Below are 6,579 nucleotides of genomic sequence, written 5' to 3' on the forward strand. Positions count from 1 at the left end.
TGCTGGGTCCAGCCCTTTCGCTGTTCGCTGCGAGCCAGTTCCAGGCTGAGCAAGCACGTTCAGTCCTTGTAAATAAACCTTGTTGCACTAAGCCCTGGTTCAGCCTCTTATTTCCCATACTTAATACTGGCGACGAAGGTGGGATGGCTACCAGAGGCAAGCTGCAACGCTGAATCACCAAAACGCTGATCCGCAGCCCAGAGAGAGAGCGATCAGCCAAAATAAGGGCAAACGCTGACCGCAACCCAGAGAGAGCGATCAGCCCGAAATGAGAATGAACGCTGAATCACTAAAACGCTGATCCGCAGCCCAGAGAGAGGCGATCAGCCAAAATAAGGAGCAACGCTGATCGCAACCCAGAGAGAAAGCGATCAGCAAACAAGCTAGTGAAAGTGAGAAGCGCCTGTAGCCGCTTGTTAGCATAAGCTACAGAGGAAGTGTAACGCTGCGAGTCGCAGCCGCCGTGCCGTTTAGGCGCGAAATTCAAACAGCTGTCAGCTGAAGCACATTCAAATACAACACAGCGTTGTATTACGAAATCGCTAACGCCCACACAGGCGCGAATTTCAAAAGACGCTGCCAGACACTGTTGCAGTCTAAACACCTTCTGATCCCCAGAGAGAGAGGAGGGAATTGCGAAATTTCCCCAGAGCTGAAGTCACTTGCCTAGCACAGGCACTAAACCTCTACTGCTACCCCAGAGAGAGAGAGCACTTGCCTAGCACAGGCACTAAACCTCTACTGCTACCCAGAGAGAGAGCATTTTCCCCAACAGGTTAACCAGTAGACCCACAACATGAACTCCAATCCAGCCTTCCCAGCGTTCAAGCCGGATGAGGAGAAGTGGGAATCATACAAGAATCGGTTTAATCATTACATCGACGCCATTGGATTGGCTGATGCAGGGGAACACCGAAGAAAGCATATTTCCTGACCTACTGTGGAGCCATCGTCTTGATACAGCCACAGCTCTTGTGGCTCCACGTGAGTTAAAGAATGTCCCCTGGACAGAACTGTTAGAAATCCTTACTAACCACTATTCTCCTAGACCTTCACAGATTGCCAGACGCTTCACCTTCAGAATGAGGAAGCAGGGGGACAAAGAGAGCATCAATCAGTACATGGCTGCTCTCAGGACTGCAGCACTCCATTGTGGGTTTGGCAGCTATCTTGATGACATGCTCCTAGACCAGCTGGTCTGCGGGGTCAAGGACCTGCACCTACAAAGACGGCTGCTCGCCAAAAAGACCTTAACCTCGCTCAAGCCATCGAGGAAGCCCTGGCAGAGGAGCTGGCATCTCATTCAGCCACCGAGATCCAAGGTCCTGTCACCAAGCAAACAGCAGTTCCCGTCCACTCAGAAGAGGTGGTCAACGAGGAAGACCCAAGTGATGAGGCCGACATTCACCGCCTCACAAACGCCAGGCGCCCGCAGGCAGGAACCAGACAAGATAACACCGGGCCATCCAAGCACATCACCCTGTGCCTTTCCTGTGGTGGACCTCACCTGAGGACCACATGCAAATTCAAAGGAGCCACTTGCAACAACTGCCATAAGAAGGGGCACATTGCAAGAGTATGCCAAGCCTCACACAACGAGCACAAAGGGCATCTTCATTCGCACATGCCGGGCCCCAAAGGCAAGTATTAAACTGTCGCACACACCTCTGCGCTAATCACACTTGCTATTCTATTAGTAAATCTCTCTTTCCGTCTTATTAGAAGGTAAACCTTGCAACATGGAGGTTGACACGGGGTCAGCGCTCTCCATTATTTCCTGGAACACCCTCAAGGAGCTTCAACCCAGCCTATCAAGAAACCGACTCCAGAAGTGCCAGCTTAGCCTAAAGGACTACCAGGGAAGACCATTCCTGTAATCGGCAGAGGCAAGTTTTTTGTTAATTTTAAAACCTTTAAGGGCCACCTACCTCTAGTGGTAGTGAGCGGCAACCTCCCTACACTTTTGGGACTTGATTGGTTTCCCCACCTCGGTTTAGGGCTAACAGGAGTCCATGCTACCTCAACCTCTGACACGGACTCCTGTTTGCTGATTACTCAGACGTATTCAGTGATGAGTTAGGGTGTTATAACGGCACCCCTATCTCATTTTCAGTCGATCCCCAGGCAGTCCCAATTCGGTTAAAACCTCGCAGAGTTCCATTCGCCATTCGGCCTAAATTAGACCTTGAATTAGATAAATTACTAAAACAAGGGATCCTGGAACCTACAGACTTCGCCAAATGGGAGGCGCCCATCGTCACACCCCTCAAAAAGATGGTAGCCTGAGAATTTGCTCAGACTACAAGACCACAATCAATAAATTCTTGCAAGTTAGCGCTTATCCAGTACCCGTCATTCAGCATTTATTACATACTTTTGAACCTGGCACTATCTTTGCCAAATTGGACATGTCGCAAGCATATCAACAGTTCCCTGTTGATGACCAAACGGCAGAACTTCAGACCATTGTCACCCACAGGGTGCCTTCCGGTGCAAGCGTCTCCAGTTTGGCGTAAGTGTTGCCCCAGGCATTTTCAATCCCTCATGGAGCGGATTTTACAGGGCCTTCCTGGAGTAGTACCCTACTTGATGACATCTTAGTCTCGGCCAGGAACAGACCCCAACTCTTCCGGAGAGTTCGAGCAGTCCTAGAGAGGTTCAGGCAGCATGGCCTCAAGTTAAAAAAAGAAAAATGTGCCATTGCCACTAGACAGGTGGACTTTCTGGGTTATAAAATTGACGCCTCAGGCATTCACCCCTGGAGTCCAAGGTTAAGGCAATACACGAGGCACCCACTCCAACCTCCAAAGCGGAGCTGCAGGCCTTTTTGGGGCTCTTGAACTTTTACGCGTCGTTCCTGCCCCATAAAGCCTCTGTGGCAGAACCCTCCACAGACTTCTGGAAAAAAACGGTTTGGCATTGGGGACACAAAGAAGACTCCGCTTTCCGCACAGTCAAGTCGTTACTCACATCAGAGGCAGTGCTTATCCAGTTTGACCCCAACCTTCCATTAGTACTGGCAGCAGACGCATCTCCTTCGGAATTGGGGCAGTCTTAAGCCACAGGCTCCCCAACGCTCCGAGGCCCCTATCGCTTTTTTTTCCAGGACGCTCTCTGCAACAGAGCGCAATTACAGTCAGATCGATAAAGAAGCCTTGGCAGCTGTTGCAGCGGTGAAGAAATTTCACGAATTTCTCTTTGGCCACTTTTTCGAGCTAGTCACGGACCACAAACCGCTCTTAGGGTTACTAGCAGGTGACAAGCAGACCCCTCAAATTCTGTCCCCAGAATGACCAGATGGACCCTTTTCTAGCAGCATACTCGTATAGACTCGTGCACCGCCCAGGTAAAACATTGTCCCACGCAGAGCGCCCTCAGCCGCTGCCCCTGCCTGCCCCAGCTGAAGACCCTGCCCCGGTCAACGCCATTTTTGAAGTCACCCAACTGGACCTCCCAATCACTGCCCTTGATATTGCCAATAAATCCAAAGCGGACAAAACGATCGCCCAGGTACTGGACTGGGTGAGGAGGGGTGGCCAGGCAGTGACATTGAAGCTAAATTCACTCCATTTAAGACCGCTTACAGGAACTGTCGAGCTTACAGGGCTGCCTGCTGTGGGGCACTCGAGTGGTCATCCCGACATCTCTGCGTGCCCGAGTGCGGAGGCGTTGCACGAGGGCCACCTGGGCATCGCCAGAATGAAGGCGTTGCGCGAAGCTACATTTGGTGGCCCGGCCTCGACGAGGACATCAACAAATGGGTAAGCTCCTGCCATCCCTGCCAGGTTTCCCGTCCATCCTCAATTGCCACCCCCACCAAGTGGGAAAGTGCCAACGCACCCTGGTCCAGGATTCACATCGATCTTTGCGGGCCCATTGCATGGCAAAATGTTCCTCGTGGTCGAGACTCTTACTCAAAGTGGATTGATGTGGCACAACTATCACGACCACTTCACAAGCAGTCATCAAGGCATTGACTCGCCTGTTAGTTCATACGCACGGTCTACCAGACTCCATTGTTTCCGACAATGGTCCCCATTCGCGTCAACCGAATTCAGTCATTTTACGGCCAACCTGGGCATTCGTCACATCTTCACGGCCCCCTTTCATCCTGCCAGTAACGGGCTGGCAGAGAGAGCTGTTAGGACCACTAAAGAAGCCCTGGCCAGGTTCAACAAGGATGACTGGCACCACAAACTATCCTGTTTCCTGTTAAGCCAGCATTCAACCCCTTGCACGGTAACCAACAAGTCCCGGCCGAGCTTCTGATGGGCAGACGCCTGCGAACTGTATTGGACAGGCTTCACCCACATTACTGCCCTGACTCTCCTCTCGCTTCCACATCGGGAGTAGGCATTTTGTCTTGCAGGAACCCATGTTCGCGAGAAACTTCGCTGACCCATTGTGGATCCCGGGAGAAATCGTAGCCATCACAGGACCCAGATCATACCGGGTTAAGCTGGAAGATGGCCGGGTCTGGAGACGACATCTGGACCAGCTTCGAGACGCCAGGGCACCCTCGTCAGCCGCGACTCGTGGGCACAGACCGGTGAGAGTCCGCTGCAACTACCACACAGCAACATCTACCCCGATGACCTGCTAACACCTTCAGCCGGACCAGAGAATCCAAATGCTGACTGCGGCGACCTAGCGTCCAACCCATCCGAGCCAGACGGCGTGAGGACACTCCCAGCGTCCAGCCCTTCTAGCCCCGGACCTGCTCCGACCGAGGGTGGTACTGGGACTCATCATCAAGCCAACAGTCACCGACGGACTCTGATCCACCAAACAGCACACCAGAGTTGCGCCGCTCTGGACGCCAGCACAAACCTCCGTGATACCTCAAGGACTATGCGTGTTCGCATCTGGGGGAAGGGGTGTTATGTCCCTGGACCTTGAAGAAGTTCCCACCCAGGTCCGTTCACGCTGCAGGGCAGCTGCCCTTCTCATTGGCTGGGTTTCCCCAGCAGCCTGCTATAAAGCAGGCTGCTGGGTCCAGCCCTTTCGCTGTTCGCTGCGAGCCAGTTCCAGGCTGAGCAAGCACGTTCAGTCCTTGTAAATAAACCTTGTTGCACTAAGCCCTGGTTCAGCCTCTTATTTCCCATACTTAATAATCTCTGTTACATCAGGGCTAGTAATAGATGTTGATCTATCTCTTGGGAGACAACTCCACCCAATTATTGCTGTGACTTCTCAAAATGTACAAGTACAGGTTAGGTGAAACCCTGGTTCAAAAGCAGTAACTGTGTGAGGGATCTTGGAATCCTAGTGGATAATCGCTTAAATATGAGCCAGCAGTATGCGGTAGCAGCCAAAAAATAATGCAATCTTTGGTTGCATAAACAGGGGGAGTAGAGTCAAGATCATGGGAAGTATTAGTATTAGTACCACACTTAGAATACTGCACCCAGTTTTGGTCATCATATTTTTAAAAAGATGTCGAGATTGGAAAGAGAAGAGCAACAAAGATGATTAAGAGGTTGGAAACTAAAACATATGAAGAATAGTTGCAGGAACCAGGTATGGCTAGTCTAGAGAAAAGGACTAGAGATGACATGATAGCAGTGTTCCATGTATTTGTGGCAGTGAGGGGGCTGCCACAAAGAAGAGGGGGGTCAACCTATTTTCTAAATTACCAGAATATAAGACAAGTGTCATGCCCCCGGTGGAGACTGACTCTGAGCGAGAGGAGAAACAGCCAACCGGGAGTGGAAGTGTGGTTCCAGAGGTTGTGGAGGAGGCTGGGAAAGGGCAGAGGCCGGCTGAGCAGTCAGAGGAGGATCCAGGACCATCCCCTCTCCATCCTAGGGCACACAGGGAGGAGAGGATAAGGGAGAGACATGGTCTTCTGGGGAGGAGATGGCCTTGATCCTCTTCATGGGCTGCAGCTGTGACAACTGAATAAGAGTATGGACCTGCATACCGGAGAACGCTGGAAACAAATCGTGTAAATATCTCTAGTTTATGGTTCCTCTCTGAGTTTGGCATCCTTCCCTGTGTATGTTATCTGTGGACGTCTTCCAGCCCTTACCTTACTTGGCTTGTGTTGCTTTTTTCCTTCTTCTTGTAACTGTTTGTGTGGGAGTTTTTTTGCTTCCGTCAAGAATATTCGGAACTTGGAAGCAAAGTGAAGGAATAAAAGGGGCTTCACTTGTTTTCTGTGACTGTGTTTTTTTTGTATCCCACCGTGGGTCATCACAACAAGGAACAATGGTTGGAAACTAATCTAGGAGGGAAGCAACCTAGAACTAAGGAGAAACTTCCAAACAATGAGAACAATTAACTAGTGGAATGGCTTGCCTTCAGAAATTGTGAGTGTTTCATCACCAGAGGCTTTTAAGAAGAGATTGGATAGCCAGTTATCTGAAATGGTATAGGGCAGTGGTGGTTAACTTTTTGGGGCTCCTATGCCAAAAATTGTGCACGTGCTTGCACACTCGTGCTCATGTGCCAGCACCTAGAAGGCAATGTGCATGCCCCCATACCCCCTACACATGTGCACGCAATCCCCCCACCTGCTTACCTGCACTGCACCTCACAGCTGATTTTTGGCCAATTTGAGGCCTTTTTCAGCCTCCC

This window comes from Pseudonaja textilis, chromosome 3 (assembly GCF_049901715.1).
Source record: "Pseudonaja textilis isolate UNSWEBS1 chromosome 3, rPseTex1.2, whole genome shotgun sequence".
NCBI classification, from domain to species: Eukaryota; Metazoa; Chordata; class Lepidosauria; order Squamata; family Elapidae; genus Pseudonaja; species Pseudonaja textilis.